Below are 22,112 nucleotides of genomic sequence, written 5' to 3'. Positions count from 1 at the left end.
AAACAAATTTAAAGTCTCTTTTTACCCTATAATGTCTGGAAAGCTGACCGTGTCATTGGTCTTAGAGAGAAAGAGAAGGGAAACATATATGAGAAACTGAACCACCTCTTGTACTTGCTTCTTGGAGGACAGAGAATTTAGAAGATGCACAGCTAGAGGCTAGGAGGAAGACAAGTTGGTAAAAGAAATGGAACCATAAGAATATAAATATGTCTTTGATTGTAGAAACATATGGAGCCAATCACAGACCTTGCCACAGGGGCTAAAAATTAGCATTTGTGTGAGACAAATGTAGTATGTCTCTGTTTATATTAGTAAGAATCTGTATGGGAATTTTTCCCTACATTTCTAGTGTTTTTAATCCAATGCTAGGAAAAGGGTTAGCAGCAAGACGCTTTCTCCGTGTTCATCTTTAATTACCCCTTTTTACTCCTCACAAAATAAATTTGTTTGTGTTGAAATTAAAGTTAATGGCAGTAGTGGCACTAACAATATCCTGGCTGCTAAAATATCTGCTTACAGAGAATCATGTGAAATATTTAGGGAAAAAATGGCTTTTACTCTAAGTAAAATCCAGTGAAATTTTAGAACTCTTTGGTGATAACTACATTTCTGTGCATGTTTTCACATTGAAATTACATTTTACACATGCATCCTAAAGTTAGTGTATAAGAGAAAAAAAAATCTTACCCCAAAAAATCTCCTCTTTTTAAAAAAAATCCCCTTTCATTTCAAGACCTTCATGCTCTGAATGTCACTTTCACCCCAGCATGAGCTAACCCACGGAAGATTTGTATCTTTTGACTTACCTGATTCTGAGTCACACACTCAGTGAGTGAATGATGGCAAGAACAAGTCACTGATATATCTTTTTAAATGTGTTCTAGAATGTAGAATTTCTATTAGTTAAATGTACATATAATGTTGCATTTATCCTTTTTAAAGTACATAAATAATGACACTACAATACAAATCATGTTTATATTCATGTAACAGGAATAATTTTTACCCATTATTAATGCAATAGAGACAGTGCTATTAAGCATTTGCTTACATATCTTGACCCACTTTCTACAATTTGTATCTGACCTCCCAATCCTTGGGCAGTTTTACCTGCTGTTAGCCATTGTTATTCTATCTCAGCTATCTGTAATGAGCTGTTAGCTATCTGCAAGCAGCTCAAAACTGACTACAGAATGAAAAGGTCCTCAGTGGTCAGTAACTCTGGCAGACAATAAGATTTGCTCTTCCTTTTACATATCTTAGCCACATTATCCAATAGTAAAATAGATATATGTGGTCTAGTCCGTAGACATATGAGAAAATAAAATTTGAAATATTACAAGATAATTCAGATTAAAGAAAGTAGGTCATATTTGAGATAGAGTGCTTTCAGAAGTTGCACTCATTTGTCATGTAGGACATATTAATTGATTAAAGAGAAAGAGATAAATAACATTAACATAAGTGGTAGATTATTAAAGTAATGGTTCCCATTGAGTCACACCTCCCCTTCTTTTCATGCTTGCATAGTTCACTTCCGCATTGACTCTAAACTTCACCTTATGACTTGTTTTCGTCAATAAGACATTAACAAATATGACACAAGCAAAGGCTCAAACAGGACTGGTGTATTGTGACCAGCTCTCCTGTAGCATTGGCACCACGTGAAGAAGCCCAGGCTAAAATGCTGAAGACACACGTCCCAACTGACAGCCACCACAAACCTCCAGACAAGAAGGTAGGGTCATTTTGTACCATCACGCCCCATTTGAGCTGCCAGTTGAGGAAAGCCATATGAATGAACCAAGGCAAGACTAACAGAAGAACCACCAGCTGAACCCAGACCAAACTGCTGGTCATATGTTAATTAATGGCAACTAAAGCCATTATGTTTTGGGACTATTGGTTACACAACAATAGATTACTGATAAAATAAGTAAATATGTATTTCAAATAAGTTTTCTTTCTTCCTCTTTTTTAAAATTTCATGCAACAAAAAGTAAAAGGGTAGGTAGGACAAGCCTGATGCCTGGGATTGATGGTGTCATCAAGGGGCTTTCTATCTTTAATATCTTAGTTTTCTGTTTATGACATAGGGACTGCGCTGCCTTCATCTGTGCTCAGGGAAGGATGAAGGGAAAATAACTTTATCTACTGCTCCTGTTCTATTCATTGGGAATGCAGAACACTGTCAGACATCGTTAGCAGACTTCTGTGTTTTATTGGAAAGGAGCATGTCATTTGGCCACCTTTAGCCGCTTGGGTAGCTGGTTGTGGATGTGAATATTTAGTTTTTTCAGCTGCTTTAGTAAATGCATGGAAATGGTTTGTGGAATGGCTGCTATGTTATTCAGTCAACAATGTCAGATGAATTTCCTTTCTCTCACATTCTTTTATTTTCTATTTATTACTTGAAACCTAAAAAATAAAAGAAATGGGATACATCTGAATTTATATCCATTCATTATTTAGGCAACATTCTTTTGAACCTCAGTTTTCTAGTTTCTTCATAGTTATGAGACTATTCTGGCTAACACAGTGAAACACCATCTCTACTAAAATTGCAAAAACTTAGCTGGAGGTGGTGGCATATGCCTGTGATCCCAGCTACTCAGGAGGCTGAGGCAGGAGAATCACTTGAACCCAGGAGGCAGAAGTTGCAGTGAGCCCAGATTGTGCCACTGCACTCCAGCCTGGGTGGCAGAGTGAGACCCTGTCTCAAAAATGAACAAATAAATAAATTAAATAACCTTGAGGCTTAAATAAAGTGAGTGAGTTAATATTTATATAATACATAGTAGAATATCTAGCACCAGGAAAGTTGAGACCGTATGTGTTTGTTTACTTCCTTATGTCCAGAACTGTGATAGAGTGGTTAGCAAATAAGACAAACTATAAAATGAATGAATGATGACAGAATGACTGTGTGACCATCTGACTGACTTAAGAAACAGACAAGTTCTAGCTGCCTTTCTTTCAACTGTATTTTATCATTTTTAAGTATAGGCCAGGGACAGTGTAGATAAAAATTATTATTTCTGAGTCTTCAGAGGTTAGCAAAATGCCCAGCACATAACGTATAGTCAACAAGTATTAGTTGATGATGATGTTGATGATAAGTAAGGCTAGCAGCTTACGGTAATTATACTGAATGATTTTATTTTTCTTCCAAAAAAATGGTTAAATTTTTAAATAGAATGAATTGTATGCTCCTCTGGTTGTTTGATTTATATATATTTTAGAAGTAGAACTTTGAAAAAACCTTGTTCAGCTTTGAAATACCAGGACAAATGTTCACCATGTGCTGCACGAAGCTTAAGGTATTTCATATAACTGGACCTCTGTAGCACATTGCTTTTCTTTCTTAAACAACATAAATTTGCTGAGCTAGACCTTAGAGAACTATGATTTGTTGACATGAATTCAACATGATCCCAACCTGCATAGTAAGAATGTTTTGATTTCTTTGCCAACTTTGATTCTTTTGCCAAGTTTTGTGGAACATGTTTTTGGTCTTGGCAATCTCTCGCATATTAGCTATCCCATTCCTTCTAATTTCCAGGGAGAGACATTAATTATTTTCCTTTGCACTCCTGGGAGTGAAACATATGAAATTACTAGACAATGCCAGTAAATTATTTTCCCTGAGAAATATTAAGTGGGGATGGTATTGAGAATTTCTAAAACTTGGAGACTTGGTCTCAGTGGTTCACTCTCAACTGGTATTTTTCAGTTTATTGTTTCACTCAATCACAATAAACATACGTAAGTTGAACTGTTAAAGTTGTCCATGAAGATGTAAAAGATGTTTTTCCATTTTTATTCACAAGAAGTACCTTCTTGATGAAAACTCTAGGGAGATGTGGAAATCTGTATTGTTGGATTTAAGGAGAAAAAGTTGAAACACTGAGAACATGAACTAGAAAAAATATTAAGATAAAAACAAAGGGTACTGATGCCACAGAGGCTAGCTTTCCATCTAGCAAATGAAGAAATGATGTGAGTTGTATAAACAGGGAACTCTCAATTTTGGAACAAATTTGTGTTGCAAAACTTGGGACCTGTTTGTTGATTTTCAAAAAGTGTATTCATTTATGTATTCAGTAAGTTTTTTTTTAATAATTCAGTATAGAGAAATGTTATTTTCATTATTTCTTTTAACTTTTAATTTGGCGGTATATGTGAAGGTTTGTTACGTAGGTAAATACATATCACAGAGATTTGTTGTACATAGTTATTTCATCACCCAGCTACTAAGCTTAGTCCCCAGTTGTTATCTTTTTCTGCGCTTCTCCCTATTTCCACTCTCCTCCCTCAGGTAGACCCTAGTGTCTGTTGTTTTTTGCTTTGTGTTTATAAGTTCTTACCATTTAGCTCCCACTTACAAGTGAGAACATGTGGTATTTGGTTTTCTGTTCCTGTGTTAGTTTGTTAAAGATAACAGCCTCCAGTTCTATCCATGTTCCTGCAAAAGGCATCTCATTTTTATTTATGGCTGCATAGTATTCCATGGTGTATACTGTACCATGTTTTCTTTAGTGAATCTGTAGTTGACGGGCACTTAGGCTGATTCCATGTCTTTGCTATTGTGAATAGTGCTGCAATGAACACTCATAGGCATGTGTCTTTATAATAGAATGATTTATACTCCTCTGGAGTGTAAATAGATAATGGAATTGCTGGTCGAATGCTAGTTCTGCTTTTTGCTCTTTGAGGAATCATATACTGCTTTCCACAATGATTGAACTAATTTACACTCCAACCAATAGTGTTTAAGAAAAGTGTTCCCTTTTCTCCACAATCTTGCCAGCATCTGTTATTTTCTGACTTTTTGATAGTAGCCATTCTAACTGGTGTAAGATGGTATCTCATTATGGTTTTGACTTGCATTTCTTTAAGATCAGTGATATTGAGCTCTATTTCATATGTTTGTTGGTTACATGTATGTCTTCTTTTGAGAAGTGTCTGTTCATATCCTTAGCCCACTTTTTAAGGGAGTTGTTTGCTTTCCTCTTGTGAATTTGTTTTTTTATAAATGCTGGGTATTAGACCTTTGTCAGATACATAGTTTAGAAATATTTTCTCCCCATTCTCCATGTTGTCTCTTTAATCTATTGATAGTTCCTTTTGCAGTATAGAAGCCTTAAGTTTAATCAGATCCTACTTGTCAGTTTTTGCTTTTGTTGCAATTGCTTTCCGTGTATTTGGAATGAATGATTTGCTTGTTCCTGTGTCTAGGATAATACTGCCTATGTTGTCTTCCATGGTTTTTGTAGTTTGGGGTTTTACATTTACATATTTAATCTACCTTTTTGTTTGTTTATTTGTTTTTTGTTTTGAGATGGAGTCTCGCTCTGCCATACAGGCTGGAGTGCAGTGACACTATCTCAGCTCACTGCAACTTCCACCTTCCAGGTTCAAACAATTCTCATCCCTCAACCTCCTGAGTAGCTGGGATTACAGGTGTCTGCCACCACACCCACCTAATTTTTGTATTTTTAGTGGAGATGGGGTTTCACCATGTTGGCCAGACTGGTCTTGAACTCATGACCACAAATTATCCACCCTCCTTGGCCTCCAGAGTGCTAGGATCACAGGCATCAGCCACTGGGCCCAGACTTTAATCCATCTTGAGTTGATTTTTGTATATGGTTTAAGGAAGGGGTCCAGCTTCAATCTTCTGCATATGGCTAGTCAGTTATCCCAGCACCATTTATTGAATAGGGAGTCTTTTTTCCCATTGCTTGTTTTTGTCAGCTTTGTTGAAGACAGGATGATCCTACATGTGTTGTCTTATTTCTGTGCTCTCTATTCTGTTCCATTGGTTTGTGTGCCTGTTTTTGTACCAGTTCCATGCTCTTTTGGTTATTGTAGCCTTGTAGTATATTTTGAAGTTGGGTAACTTGATGCCTTCAGCTTTGTTCCTTTTGCTTAGGATTGCCTTGGCTATTCAGGATTTTATTGGTTCCATTTGAATTCTACAATAATTTTTTATAGTTCTGTGAAGAATGATAGGAATAACATTAAATCTGTAAATCGATTTGGGCAATATAGCCATTTTAATGATATTGTTTCTTTCTATCCATGAGCATGGGATGATTTTTCATTTTATTGTGACTTCTCTGATTTCTTTGAGAAATCTTTTGTAATTTTCATTGTAGAGATTTTTCACCTCCCTGCTTAGTTGTATTTCTAGGCGCTGTGTGTGTATGTGTGTCAATTGTGAATGAGATTGACTTTCTTTCCTTTTTTTTTTTTTTATTGCATTTTAGGTTTTGGGGTACATGTGAAAAACATGCAAGGTTGTTGCATAGGTGCATACGTGGCAGTGTGATTTGCTGCCTTCCTCCTCTTCACCCATATCTGGCATTTCTCCCCATGCTATCCCTCCCCAACTCCCCACCCCCCCGCTGTCCCCCCGACTCCCCCACAACAGACCCCCGTGTATAGTGCTCCCCTCCCTGTGTCCATGTGTTCTCCTTGTTCAACACCCGCCTATGAGTGAGAACATGTGGTGTTTGATTTTGTGTTCTTGTGTCAGTTTGCTGAGAATGATGGTTTCCAGGTTCATTCATGTCCCTACAAAGGACGCGAACTCCTCGTTTTTAATGGCTGGATAATATTCCATGGTGCATATGTGCCACATTTTTCCTGTCCAGTCTATCATCGATGGGCATTTGGGTTGGTTCCAGGTCTTTGCTATTGTAAACTGTGCTGCTATGAACATTCGTGTGCATGTGTCCTTATAGTAGAACGATTTATAATCCTTTGGATATATGCCCAGTAATGGGATTGCTGGGTCAAATGGAATTTCTATTTCTAGGTCCTTGAGGAATCGCCACACTGTTTTCCACAATGGTTGAACTAATTTACACTCCCACCAACAGTGTAAAAGTGTTCCTATTTCTCCATATCCTCTCCAGCATCTAATTTGGCTCTCAGTTTGGCTGTTCTTGGTGTATAGGAATGCTAGTGATTTTTGTGCATTGATTTTTGTATCCTGCAACTTTGCTAAAGTTGTTTTTCAGCTGGAGGAGCTTTTGGGTTGATACTATAGGGTTTTCTAGATAGAGAATCACATCATTTGCCAAGAGAGATAGTTTTACTTCTTCTCTTCCTATTTGGATGCCCTTTATTTGCTTCTCCTACCTGATTGCTCGGCTAGGACATTTAATACTATGTGGAATAGAAGTGGCGAGAGAGGGAATCCTTGTCTTGTGCTGGTTTTCAGGGAGAATGATCCTAGCTTTTGCCTATTCAGTATACTGTTGGGTGTGACCTTTACAGAACTCTTCACCCCGAAACAACACACTATACGTTCTCCTCATCACCACATGGCATGTACTCTAAAATAAACCACATATATGGGCATAAAACAATCCTCAACAAATGTAAAAGAACCAAAATCATACCAAACACACTCTAGGACCACAGCACAATAAAAGTAGAAGTCAAGACTATGAAAATCGCTCAAAATCATGTAATTACATGGAGTTAAACAATATGCTCCTGGGCAACTTTTGGGTAAATAACGAAATTAAGGCAGAAATCAAGAAGTTCTTTGAAAATAATAAGAACAAAAATACAACATATAGGCATGCACAACTGGTTCCCGCAAACATGGAGTCAGGCAGCCCAGGCCTTACCTGAATCAGGATGAGGGGGTGGTGGGTCCAGGTGGAGCTGTTAGCTGTACCTGCACATCCCACCCCCGAACTCTCCCCTGCCCTTCACTCATGGAAGTCTTCAGGCAAGTTTTTCACTTATGAGGGATTGCGTATCTTCTACCAAGACTCTGGGTGTGGTTTGAAGTCTGGAGATAGTTGTACTTTTGCACAGCTTTCCAATATCCAGCTATGATTGGTACAAGATTTTGGAAGGTGTGACCTTGAGGTTTCATGGAGTGCTTGTCCTTGATGTTTTAGGCTTTGTCTTTAGTGACAAACTGTGACCACATCACCATTGCATATTGGAGCAGGCCAGCATTGTGGGAGCACTTTTGCGGCATCTGGGGCTCCAGAACCACAGGACCAACCTTTTGTCTCATGACTGTGGAGATATTGTTGCACAGGAGCTGCTCTACAAGTAGAAGCAGAATCAATCTGGTAGGCTTACCATAAAGAGTATCTGTCTGTCAGATGGAGGTATCTTTCCTGAGTCTCATTGTCGACTCTTTCTCCTAAAGCTTCTCAAAGATGGAGGCGTGCTGTCATCCATCCTCATGTGGCTGATGAACTTCTTTGTATTCTCTCGAGGTCTCACCCCAGTCTTTGGGCCATGTACTCGGCCCTCTGAGAGTGAGCTGTGGGATGGGACATGTGGGCAGGTATCTGCAACAATAACGGGAACTTAGTCATTGACGGTTTCTTACAGTACATCAATCAGAGGAAGAAGTTTAGAAGGTGCTGGGTGGGAGCTCTTGCCTCTGAAACTATCCCCATTAATTTTATCTGTCAGCCATTGGATCCTGTAAATCCCTATCCAGAGTTGTTGGAGCTATACAGGAAAATGCTGCCATGGTCCACGATGTCGATTCTGGATGACCACATTAGCCATTATCCACAGCGGGAGGATCTCATGGGCTTCTTGAATGCATATATGGGCTTCATCAACTCCTTTTTTGCTGGAAAGAGTATCTTCCGTATATTACATCTCCTACTCCCTTATCTGTTGTATATTCCACTTAGGAAGAAATGATCAAAAGAGGTCCTGGCCATTAAACACTATTCTCTCGAAAAATTCTCTTTACTCAAATTGGTGAACAGGATATAGGAAGAAGCCAGCAGAAGCTCTGGCTAAGGTTGACATAATAGTCTACCTCCCATTACTTTGATATCTGATCAAATATACAGACTTGCCTTTGTTTTTGGGTTATTAGGAAATTCTGATGAGCACTACTATTCACTGAGGCAGAAAGATGTTATTTTGCATAAAAGACTTTTTAACACTTTGGACTTTTCTGAAGTATTTACAACTGCTAATTTCTGGCCCAGCCCCAAAAGGAATTCTACAGTAAGAATGAGGAGAAGGGGGCCCCTTCCCTCTCCTTGAATGGCTTTATGGGCACATGCTTTTAAAAGTTCTTAAAGCAACACAGAGCTGAGTCTTCTTTGTTATACCTTTGGACTTAGTCTTATCAGCTGTTTTAATTATAAACGTTTAATTAAAATAGATACTGGTTTAAATAATGTAGTATTCTAAATATGATTTAAAACTATGATTTACCTATATATTATACATATTTTATAAGAATACTAAACCAGCATACCCTTACTCTGCCAGACTAGTGAACCTAATTAAACATGTTTCATTTCTAAATAGAACTAGATTCAAACTATTTACTGAATTTACTAAAATCACAGAACATTAAGGACCAATAGCACCTGTACAGAGATTTATCATTAGCCAGGAAGACCAACTCTAACGCAAAAAACAGTCTGAGACTCCTCATACCTTAGTGCTTAGAAGCATGTTTCTCTTGAGTTACCGTAGAGGGGAAGGGATTGTTTTGTAGTCCAAGCCACCATATGGAATGTACATTGATTTCTCTATGATGACTGCTTAACTCTCCATTGCCTATCCCAGAGAAGCTTTTCATGTAGCTCAGTAATCCTGTGCTTTACAGACAAGAAAGTTCCAGAAACTTTAAAAACAAATTCTGAGAGATCTATGAGCAAATAGTGCTGAATACATTTTTTAAACTCACATTTCATTGTCTTAGTCAAAGCAGGATTATTGAGTTATTATCTAAAATTCACTTTTTAAATTAGCAACTTCAAGTATAACAACTTTGAGACTGGAATGTGTTTATTTTTTATTACTAAAAATGAATTGTGACAAAAAAATTACAACATATTAGAATCTCTAGGACACAGCTAAGGCAGTGTTAAAAGGGAAATTCATAGCACTAAATACCCACATCAGAAAGTTAGAAAGATCTCAAATTAACAATCTAACTTTACAACTAAAAGAATTAGAGAACCAAGAACAAACCAACCCCAAAACTAACAGAAGATGAGATCAGGCAGGGCACAGTGGCTCACATCTGTAATTCTGACACTTTGGGATGCTGAGGTGGGGGATCACCTGAGGTCAAGAGTTCAAGACGAGCCTCTCCAACATGGTGAAACCCTTTCTACTAAAAATACAAAAATTAGCCTGGTGTGGTAGCAGGCGCCTTCAATACCAGCCATTTGGGAGGCTGAGGCAGAAGAATTGTTTGAACCTGGGAGGTGGAGGTTTCAGTGAGCAGAGATCATCTCATTGAACTCCAGCCTGGGTGACAAGAGTGAGACTTTGTCTCAAGAAAAGAGAAAAAAAATCAGAGCCGAAATAAAGACACAAAAAAATAATCAAAAGATCAACAAATCCAGGAGTTGTGTTTTTTAAATAAATAAATAAAATAGGTTACTAGCTAGACTAACAAAGAAGAAAAAAGAGAAGTTCCAAATAAATGCAATTAGGAATGACAAAGGGAATGTTACTATTGACCCCATGGAAATAAAAACAACCATCAGAAACTACTATAAATTTACACACACAAACTAGAAAACCTAGAAGAGATGGATAAATTCCAAAACACATACACCCTCCCAAGACTGAGCCTGGAAGAAACTGACTTCCTGAATAGACCCATAATAAGCTCTGAAATTGAATCAGTAATAAATAGCCTAGCAACCAAAACAAAAAAGCCCATGACCTGATAGATTCACTGCCAAATTCTACCAGATGTACAAAGAAAAGTTGGCATGATTCCTATAGTAACTACTCCCAAAAAATTGAGAAGGGGCTCCTTCCCAGCTCATCATATAAGGCTAGCATCATCCTGATACTGAAACCTGTCAGAGACACAACAAGAAATGAAAACTAAAGGCAAATACCTTTAAATAACATCAGTGCAAAAATCCTCCACAAAATATTTGCAAACCGAATTCAGCAGCATATCAACAAACTAATCTACCATGATCAAATAGGCTTCAATCCCACAATGCAAGATTGGTTTGACATATGCAAATTAATAAGTGTGACTCATCACATATACAGAACCAAAGACAAAAACCACATGATATCTCAATTGATACAGAAAAGGCTTTCAATAAAATTCAACCCCCCTTCATGTTAAAAACTTTCAATAATGTAGGTATTGAAGGTCAAAATAATGAAAGCCATCTGTTTATTGAGTTCATACTTTGTGCTGGGTATATTTCTAGGTGTATGGATACAGAAATGAACAACATTAAAACAAAGCAAACAAAAATCATTCTACTCTCAGGGAGAGTTTAAGGAACTGCCTGAAGTCACAAAGCTCCTAAATGACGGAGCTGGAATTGAAACCTAGACTGTGTGATCCATGCTCCTCACTGCTAAGCTGTGGTGCTTTTCTTTTAAAAAATTAATTACCTTTAATTTTAAAGAAATTTTAGGTCTATAGAAAACTTGAGTGGAAATTACAGAGAATTCTGAATCCATTCACTGCTCAACCGTGTTTCTTGACTTTTGATGCAGAAAGCAATGGAAAATGAATAAAACATTAGTATACCTAAAGAAAGTCCCCTCTCTTTTCTCTATACTTGCATTATAATAAAGTAACTGAAAATTTCCATCATCTTAAGTTATTCATTCATTCTTTCAACACATAATTATAGAACCTCTCCCATGTGTCACACTACTCAAAGAATGATGAATAAACAGACGTGAACCCTGACCTTATAGAGTTTATCAAAGAATGTAAACCTTGGTACGGACAATATCAGAAATGAATATCTAATTACAGAAGACAGAAACATTAAAAGACAATGTGGCAACCATTTTAAAATCCGAGTTCTTTGTGAGGCAGTAATATTTCGGTGACGCCTGGAGGATGAAGCAAAGGTAACCTTGCAAAGAAAAGAGGAAAGGGCATTTCAGGGAAGGGGATCAACACACACAAACTTACTGAGAAGGCTAAGAATTTGAAGGTTTCAGAGTATAAAGAGCTGAGTTGGTAAAGGAAATGAAAAATGACTGGACTGAGAGATAAGAAAAAAGCCAGGAGAATTTGTTGTCACAAAAATCAAGAGAAATATGGTCACATAAGGTCAAGTAAGTTTAAGATTTTTTAAAAGGTCCATTGGAGGATGTTTGTGACCTTTCATTTTTTGATATCAGCATTAACACAAGGGTTGCTATAAATGGTTTTCTAAAATATTTCAAGTGCCTTGTTTTCTTATCAAGAGCCATGTTCTCAAGGTTCTGGGTAAAGAAGTGTCTAGTTAATGGCAAACTGTAAAGTCATCATAGGTGTGTGTAGATAATAATTATGAGCAGTTGAATATGCAAGGAAGAGAAAACAGTCACTAGAAAAGAAAGTGCATTCAGGGAGTTCTTCTTTCCTTTGCTTGAGACCAATTAGAGAAAGTTAAAATGCTGTTTTCAGAAATCTAGCAGAGAAGGAGAGGCTGAAAAATGCAAGTAGGAGGAGATAACTGAGGTGGTAGAAAGGTTAATTTCTGGATACCCATAGAGGGAGTGTCCTCTGCTAGAAGAACCCTCACTTACTCCAAGGTTATTAGAAGGAAAAAGAAAAGATGAGTAAAGGTTTAGGTCAGTTGTAGATTTGATGACAATATCAATTATATTTTCTATGAAACATGAAGTGCTTAATTAGTATGGAGTGAGAAAGAGAGGAGATGGGGAGAAAGAAAGGTCAGGCACTTGAAGTCAGTAAACGGTGGTTGTGGAGAGTGGGAAAGTGAACTCAGAAACGGTAAGTATGCCAACTGGTGTTGGGTAACCATTTGAACTAATGACCAGGAATTTATAGTGAGATCAGCAAATTAGAATCGAATTTCACTGGGTCTAGAACTGAAATGAGAGTAGTTTACATACAGTTTCTCCCTCAAGTATCTTGATATTATATCCAGGGCTGGTCCAATGTTTCTACAGTTATTAAGAGCCCAGACCCACTCTGTTTTGACACTCTGCTTCCTCCATCATTTGACTTCCATTTCATGGCAAAGATGGGTATTCTGTTCCAATCAGCAAGAGAGGGAAAGAGACAAATAGAGTACATCTACGCCTCTTTTAAATTTATTGTCAGCAAGTGAGATAATTGAAATGATCACTTTGGAAACTAAGCAGGTTGAGGTGTTGAAAAATCTTACTGTGGGAATGGGGTGACAGGAGAAAAAAAGTCACTGGAAATGATGATGTCAAGGATGGAAAATCCAAATTATTCGATAGGTTATTCCCATGGAATATGATATCCAGATTGATAGCCAAATGTAGGGAATAAAGAGAGAGACTTCTGTTGTTTTTCATTTTTTTCCTTAATTTATATTTCAATAGCTTTCGAGATACAAGTTTTTTTTGTTATATGGATGAATAATATAGCGGTGAATTCTGAGATTTTAGTGCACCTGTAATTTGCATAGTGTACATTATACCTAATTTGTAGGGTTTTTTTAATTCCTAGCCCGCCTTTCCCTGCTCCCCTTTCTGAGTCTCTAAAGTCTATTTTATAACTCTCTATGCCTTTGCCAACTCGTAGCTTAGTTCCCGCTTATAAGTGAGAACACACAGTATTTGGTTTCCCCTCTTGTGTTACTTCACTTAGAATAATAGCCTCCGGTTCCATCCATCCAAGTTGCCGCAACCATATTTTCTTTCTTTCTTTCTTTCTTTTCTTTCTTTTTTTTTTTTTTTGGCAGGGGGGAGATGGAGATTCACTCTTGTTACCCAGGCTGGAGTGCAATGGCACAATCTCGGCTCACCGCAACCTCCGCCTCCTGGGTTCAGGCAATTCTCCTGCCTCAGCCTCCTGAGTAGCTGGGATTACAGGCACGCGCCACCGTGCCCGGCTAATTTTTTGTATTTTTAGTAGAGACGGGGTTTCACCATGTTGACCAGGATGGTCTCGATCTCTTGACCTCGTGATCCACCCGCCTCGGCCTCCCAAAGTGCTGGGATTACAGGCTTGAGCCACCGCACCCGGCCCCCCATATTTTCTTTATGCACTCATTAGTCAGTGAGTCAGTGAGCACTTAGGTTGGTTCCACATCTTTGCAATTGTGAATAGTGATGCTATGAACAAATGTGTGCAAAAATCTTTTTCACGTAATGACTTCTTTTTTTAGGGGGGGGTTGATACCCAGTACTAAGATTGCTGGATCCAATGGTAGATCTACTTTTAGCTCTTTAAGGAATCTCCATACTGTTTTCCGTAGAGGTTGTACTAATTTATATTTCCACCAGCAGTGTATAAGCATTTACTTTTCACCATATCTCTGCCAACATCTATTGTTTTTTGACTTTTTAGTAATGGCCATTCTGGGTGGTATGAGGTGGCATCTCACCGTGGTTTTAATTTGCATTTCCTTGATCATTAGTGATATTGAGCATTTTTTCATATTTTTGTTGGCCATTTGTATATCTTCTTTTGAGAAATGTCCATTCATGTCATTTGCCTACTTTTTAATGTGATTATGTTTCTTTTTTCTTGTTGATTTAAGTTCCTTGTATATTCTGTGTATTATATATGTATTCTATATATTATATTCTGTATATTCCTTTGTCAAATGTGTAGTTTGCAAATATTTTTTCTCATTCCGTGGGCTGCCTGTTTATTTTCCTATTTTGCTGTGCAGAAGCTTTTTAGTTTAAGTAGATCCCATTTATTTATTTTTATTTTTGTTGTATTTGCTTTTGGGGTCTTAGTCATGAATTCTTGCTTAGGTTTATGTCTAGAAAAGTTTTTCCAATGTTGTCTGCTAGAATTTTTATAGTTTCAGGTCTTATATTTAAGTCTTTGATCCATCTTGAGTTGATTTTTGTATATAGTGAGAGAGATAGGAATCCAGTTTCGTTCTTCTACACGTGGCTTGCCAGTTTCCCCAGCATCTATTAAATAGGGTGTCCATTCCCATATTTACGTTTTTGTATGCTTTGTTGAAAATCAACTAGCGGGACATATTTGGCTTCATTTCTGGGTTCTCTATGCTGTTCAACGGGTCTACTTGCCTACTTTTATGCCAGTACCATGCTGTTTTGGTAACTGTAGCCTTACAATATTACTTGATGTCTCATAATGCGATACCTGCAGATTTCTTCATTTTGTTTGGGATTGCTTTAGCTATTTGGGCTCTTTGTGGATTCCATGTGAATTTTAAGGTTGTATTTTCTAATTTTGTGAAGAATGAAGTTAGTATTTTAATAGGAATTGCATTGATTTTGTAGATTGCTTTGGGTAGTATGGCCATTTTCATGATATTGATTCTTTCAATCCATGAACATGGAATTGTTTATGTCATCTATTATTTATTTCAGCAGCATTTTTTAGGTCTCTTTGAAGAAATATTTTACCTCCTTGGTTTAGTATATTTCTCGGGATGTGTGTTTGTGTGTGTGTGTGTGTGTGTGTGCGTGTGTGTGTTTTCTAGCTGTTGTAAAAAAAAGTTCTTGATTTGATTCTCAGCTTGGTCATTGTTTAGTGTGTATCGGTGCTACTGATTTGTGTACATTGATTTTGTAACCTGAGATTTTACGGAATTTATCAAATCCAAGAGTCTTTTGGAGGAGTTTTTAGGATTTTCTAGGTATACAATCATATTATCTGCAAACAGTGAAGTTTGACTTCCTCTTTTCCAATATGCATGCTTTTTCTTCCTTTTTCTTGACTAATTGCCCTGGCTAGGACTTCCATAACTATGTTGAATAGGAATAGTGAAACTGGGCATCCTTGTCTTGCTCCTTTTCTCAGGAGGGATGCTTTCAACTGTTCCACATTCAGTGTAATGTTGGCTGTGGGTTTGTAATATATGGCTTTTATTCTATTGAGGTAGGTCCCTTCTATGCCTAGTTTGTTAAGAGTTTTATCATAAAGTGATGCTGGATTTTGGTGAATGCTTTTTCTACATCAATTGAGATGATTATATGGTTTTTGTTTATAATTCTGTTTATGTGATGTATCACATTTATTAACTTGCTTATATTAAACCATCCCTGCATCCCTGGGATGAACCCCACTTGATCATTATGCATTATGTTTTTGATGTGCTATTGGATTTTGTTAGCTATTATTTTGGTGAGGATTTTTGCATCTATGTTCATCAGAGAAATTGATCTGTAGTTTTCATTTTTTGTGTATGCCCTTTCCTGGTTTTGGTACTAGGATGATACTAGTTTCCTAGAATGATTTAGGGGGATTTGTTCTTTCTTAATCTAATTTCAGTAGGATTGGTAGCAATTTTTCTTTGAATGTCTGATAGAATTCAGCTATGAATCTATTTGGTCCTGGGATTTTTTTGTTGTTGGTGGTAATTTTTAAATTACTGATTCGATCTTGCTACTTGTTATTGGTTTGTTCAGGCTTACAATTCTTTCCGTTTTAATTTAAGAAGGTTTTCAGTTTCCAGGAATTTGCCTATTTTCTCTAGGTTTTCTAGTTTGTGTACTTAAAGGTGTTCATAGCAGTCTTGAATAACCTGTTGTATCACCTTTTGGTGTTCTTCATAATGTCATCAGTTTCATTTCTAGTTAAGCTTATTTGGATCTTTTCTCGTCTTTTCTTTGTTAGTCTAGCTAATGGTCTATTGATTTTATTTTTTCAAAGAACTAGCTTTTTGTTTCATTGATCTTCTGTATTTTTGTTTGTTTATTTCAATTTCATTTAGTTCTGCTCTAATTTTGTTATTTCTTTTCTTCTTCACACTTTCAATTTAGTTATTGTTTCTCCAGTTCCTTGAGGTGTGACATTAGCTTGTCTTTCTTCTTTCAGACTTTTTATGTAGGCATTTAGTGCTATAAACATTCTTCTTAGCACCACTTTTGCTGTGTCCCTGAGGTTTTGATAACTTGTGTCATTATTAAATTCAAAGAATTATTTAATTTCTATATGATTTCATTGTTAGCCCAGATATCATTCAAGAGCAGATTATTTAATTTCCTTGTATATTTGTATAGTTTTAAGGGTTCCTTTCAGCATTGATTCTAGTTTTATTCTATTGTGGTCTGGGAAGACACTTGATATCATTTCAGTTTTTAAAAATTTGTTGAGACTTATTTTGTGGCTTATTGTAGGTCTATCTTAAAGAATGTTCCGGGCCGGGTGCGGTGGCTCATGCCTGTAATCCCAGCACTTTGGGAGGCCGAGGTGGGTGGATCACGAGGTCAACAAATCGAGACCATCCTGGTCAACATGGTGAAACCCGGTCTCTACTAAAAATACAAAAAATTAGCTGGGCATGGTGGTGCGTGCCTGTAATCCCAGCTACTCAGGAGGCTGAGGCAGGAGAATTGCCTGAACCCAGGAGGCGGAGGTTGCGGCGATCCGAGAAACTCTGTCTCAAAAAAAAAAAAAAAAAAAAGAATGTTCCATGTGCTGATGAGAAGGATGTATATTCTGCAGATCTTGGTAGACTGTTATGTAAATATCTGTTAAGTCCATTTGTTCTAGTGTATCATTTAAGTCTAATGTGTCTCTGTTGACTTTGTGTCACAAATATGTATCTAGGTCTTTCAATGGTGTACTGAAGTGTTCCACTATTATTGTTTTGCTGTCTATCTCATTTTCTATGTCTAGTAGTAATTGTTTTATGAATCTTGGAGTTCCAGTGTTTGGAGTTTATAAATTTAGGATTGCAATATCTTCTTGTTGAATTGATCCTTTCATTATTATATAGCAACAGTCTTTCTTTTTTTAAATTTTATTTTTTAAATATTTTGTATTGTACTTTAGATTCTGGGGTACATGAGCAGATCATGCAGGATTGTTGCATAGGTACATACATGGCAATGTGGTTTGCTTCCTCCAAACCCCTGTCACCTGTATCTGGCATTTATCCCCATGTTATCCCTCCCCAACCTCCCTAACCCTCGCCCACTTTTGAATGGGTTTGTTTTTTCTTGTAAATCTGTTTTAGTTCTCTGTAGATTCTGTATATTAGCCTTTTGTCAGATGGGTAGATTGCAAAAATTTTTTTCACATTCCGGTAGTTGCTGGTTCACTCTAATGACTGTTTTGCTGTGTAGAAGCTCTGGAAATTAATTAGATCCCATTTGTCTATTTTGGCTTTTGTTGCCAATGCTTTTGGTGTTTTAGTCATGAAGTCCTTGCCTAAGCCTATGTCCTGAATGGTTTTGCCTAGGTTTTCTTCTAGGATTTTTATGGTGTTAGGTCTTATGTTTCAGTCTTTAAAACTTCATATGGAACCAAAGGAGAGCCCGCATAGCCAAGACAATCCTAAGCAAAAAGAACAAAGCTGGAGGCATCATGCTACCTGACTTCAAACTATACTACAAGGCTACAGTAATCAAAACAGCATGGTACTGGTACCAAAACAGAGATATAGACGGCAATGCCACACATCTACAACCATCTGATCTTGGACAAACCTGACAAAAACAAGAATGAGGAAAGGATTCCCTGTTTAATAAATTGTGTTGGGGTAACTGGCTAGCCATGTGCAGAAAACAGAAAGTGGACTCCTTCCTGACACCTTACATTAAAAGTCTTTGTTGTTTTTTACTGTTGTTGCTTTGAAATCTGTTTGTCTGGTACAAGAATAGCCATTCCTGCTTACATTTGGTTCCCATTTGCACAGAATAACCTTTTCTAATGTTTTATCTTGAGTTTATATGAATCCTCTAGTGTTAGGTGAGTCTCTTGAAGACAGTAGACATTTGGATTGTCATTTTTTTTTTAATCCATTCTGTCATTCTGTATCTTTTAAGTTGATCATTAAGGCCATTTATATTTAATTTTAATATTGAGATGTGTTCTCTTCATCATGTTAATTGTAACCTAGTTTTCTCCCCGTTCGGTTATTGTTATATAGGCCCTGTGAGATTTAAGCTTTCAACAGGTTCTAGTTTGGTGCATATAAGTCTTTTGTTTCAAGGTTTATAACTTCTTTTAACATTTCTTATAATGCTGGTTTGTTAGTGACAAATTCTCTCAACATTTGTTTGTCTGAAAATAACTTTATTTCTCCTTTATTTATGAAACTTAGTTTTATAAAATACAGAATTATTGGTAGACAGTTGTACTGTTTAAGGAGGATGAAGCTGGGACACAAATCTCTTCTAGATTGTAAGGTTTTTGCTGAGAACTCTGCTGTTAGTCTGATAGGTTTTCCTTTGTAGGTTTCCCGATATTTTTGTCTTACTGCTCTTAGAATTCTTCCTTCACGTTGACTTTTAGATAGCCTCATAAGTATATGCCTTGGTGAAGATCTTTCTACAGTGAATTTCCCAGGAGTTCTGTGAGTTTCTTGGATTTGGAGATCTTGATCTCTAGCCAGGGAAGGGAAGTTTTCCTCAATTATTCCCTCAAATAAGTTTTCCAGACTTATTTTTATTCCTTCTACCTCAAGAGCATCAATTATTCATAGATTTGGCCATACTGATAAATCTTACTCATTAGAAAGCCTACCTGAAGCTTGAGATTCATTGCTGCTGCCAACTGAACAGAATATGAAATTGAAGGCATTGGCCAGCTCCAGCTGTGTATAGGAAATCCTTTAACTAATTATCCTAATTCTCAACTCCAGTCCACATGTACTCTCTGTACCTGCTGATTCCAAGAATGTGAGGGGGAGGTCCACCAGAAAGCAATATGTCCACCTTCACTGCAGCCTGTTTTGACTATTTTCTCTGATCTGATTTATGCATCTGTATGGTCCATCTAACCACTATCTTCCAGAAATTAGTCAACATTTATGGTTTGTTGATTGCATACTTCCTTTTTCTGTGCTCTTGTAGATGAATTATCTTTCCATGTCCTTGTTATCATGTTAAGACACTGTTTTGTTACAATGTTTAGTTCATATTTTAGATAAGAAAAAGCAAAGAAAATCTTATGGCCAGTGCCCCTCTTTGTCCTCTGCCCATGTTACCTACACTGGGGACTGGCAACCTTTTCTATCAAGGGTCAGATGCAAATATTTTGGGCTTTATTGATAGTAAAGTCTCTGTTGTAGCTATTCAGATCTGCTGTTGTAGTACAAACACAGCCATAGACAATATATAAAGAGACAAGTATGGCTGTGTTCAATAAAAGTTTATTCACAAAAACAGGTGGCAGACCAGATTTGGCCAACAAAGCATCATTTTCCCTCCCCTGGTTTTCATGAAAGGAGCTGAAGGAGAGTATGCTGACTGTTTCAGCACTAAACAAGGAATGAAGTATTTGGGGATGCATCTAAGTTACTCAGATTGAGTAACTTGCTTCAACTCTCAAGCTCTCATTGCCTATAGATGTTAAAGACATTTTCACTGGATAAATGCAGATTTAAAAGCACAGCATCCTACCCACAAAATACTTTGTTTTACTGTTGTCTTGTACCAATGAATGATAATTTCTAGAGGGCTGCTTGTGACTTTGCTCTTTACAAAATGAAAGCAGCATTTAAACAGCACTTTCTACTGTAAAACACCCTAGTATCAGAAATATTTTCCTCAGAAATTAGTATGTTTACATGCAAAGGAGAAGAAAGGTAAAGATCTCCAAAATTAACTTTAGAAAACCAGAATTGTATGTTGTACATACACAATAAATTATCATATGAAGAGAGCACAAAAATGAATGACAATGCACAATCTCTTTCATCTTATTTTTTCTTAAATGGAAAGCATATTGAAAGTTGGAGGCAGGAAAAGGGCAAAAATGTGGAGAGTAGTTATAATATAAAATATTTTAAAGTTGAAACGGATAAGAAAGTTGCTGAAAACATCCTTTCTCCACACATTGACTATGGTGGATTTGTGACAAAAGTAGATTATATTTCCCTCTTTCATTTTATCCATGCAGTACTTCAATAGCAATAAAAAATCCCTTTAACTTCGATGTTCAGCTTGACATTTGTGTATGCAAACTGGAGAGAGAGAATGCAGCTCTGAAGTTGTCTTGGAAAGAGCAGTGAACCTTAGGGGGTAGGGTTTGCGCCTCCAAGGAAAGGAAAATATTCCTGTTCTGCAGGGCTGACTCTCCATGCTTCGTCAGTTGCTTCTATTGCTGTTGAGGCAGGTGACTCTCTTTGGGTGCTGCTTATAAATGAGAAGTCTTCACTCATCATTGCCACTGCTGTGCCACCTCTTTGCTTTGCAGCCAGGTTTTCTCCCACATTCCTCTCTCAAACATCACTAAGAACTTCCTGACTGCCAACTACAAGGGATTTGACTTCTTTTTTTCTTTTTCTTTATTACATCTAAGATTTATTTCATTAACCACAATGTTTAAGCATGATAGTAAATACCCAGATACAGAAGGAGTGATTCAAAATCCATTGAGAGTTAAAGGTCAAGAGTCAAAGTTGGTGGCACTTGTACCCTAGGTCAATAAGAGTTTCATCCACCATTTTGCTTTTCTCGGATTACTGAATCAACCTACAGAACATCCTGTTCTGAGCTCACCGTGGCTTCTGACAAACAGGCACCACCAGGGACTAGTACTTCATTTTTTTTTCGGCCTGTGCTGCTTCTTTCTTGACTGTTATGTGGTATATGATGTTTCCCTTAAGAACTTAAATCTTTGATTCCTAAACACTGGTGTTTTTGTTTTCTTCCTAAATCCTTTCTTACTCTATCAATTATCTAGAATCCTTCCCTACTCTTCCTATCCTTTAGGTATAAGGGTTTAGCCCACTTTAATGCTCATTGAGAGACAGAATTACATAATAACTCTGAGCATAGATGCCTGAGCCAGATGGCATGGCTTTAAATCCCAGGTTGGCCAGTTACTGTCTGTGTGACCTTGGGTAAGTTCCTTAACCTTTTATGCCTCAGTTTCTTCAGCTTTACAATGGACCAGTAATAGTGTTTACCATATTAGGTTTATGAAGTCCTACTGAGAAAAATATGTAAAGCAGTGTTTTCCATATATTAATGTGTAGACAAATCAAATGGAAATCTGTATGAAATGCAAATTTTGATTCAGTAGTTCAGGGATGGAGTTTTGGAGTCTAATACTCCCAAGTGATGTTGATGCTGCTGGTCTGCAGAGCACTGCAAGTAGCAATAAGGAAAAGTGTTTGAAACCAAGCTGGGCACTACAGAAGCGTTCGCATAATCATCATTGTCATTCTCATAATCATCATAGCGAACTTCATACTTCTCTGTCCTTGAAACATTCTCTT

At 37.1% G+C, this 22,112-nt stretch overlaps 1 protein-coding gene and 1 pseudogene across 4 annotated transcripts in view; both read left to right on the top strand.

Annotated features, from left to right (window-relative positions):
• Positions 1-22,112, top strand: part of RBMS3 (RNA binding motif single stranded interacting protein 3) — a 1,161,208-nt gene that overhangs the window by 222,478 nt on the left and 916,618 nt on the right. The gene's annotated exons all lie outside the window — the stretch shown is intronic.
• On the top strand, positions 7,660-8,700 carry LOC105705560 (mesoderm-specific transcript homolog protein-like; annotated as a pseudogene).

This window comes from Aotus nancymaae, unplaced genomic scaffold (genome assembly GCF_030222135.1).
Source record: "Aotus nancymaae isolate 86718 unplaced genomic scaffold, 86718_ANA_hifiasm-v0.15.2.pri h1tg000019l, whole genome shotgun sequence".
In the NCBI taxonomy this organism is placed as follows: Eukaryota; Metazoa; Chordata; class Mammalia; order Primates; family Aotidae; genus Aotus; species Aotus nancymaae.
Note: the sequence above shows the minus strand (reverse complement) of the source record. Positions and strands in the feature narration are given on the sequence as shown.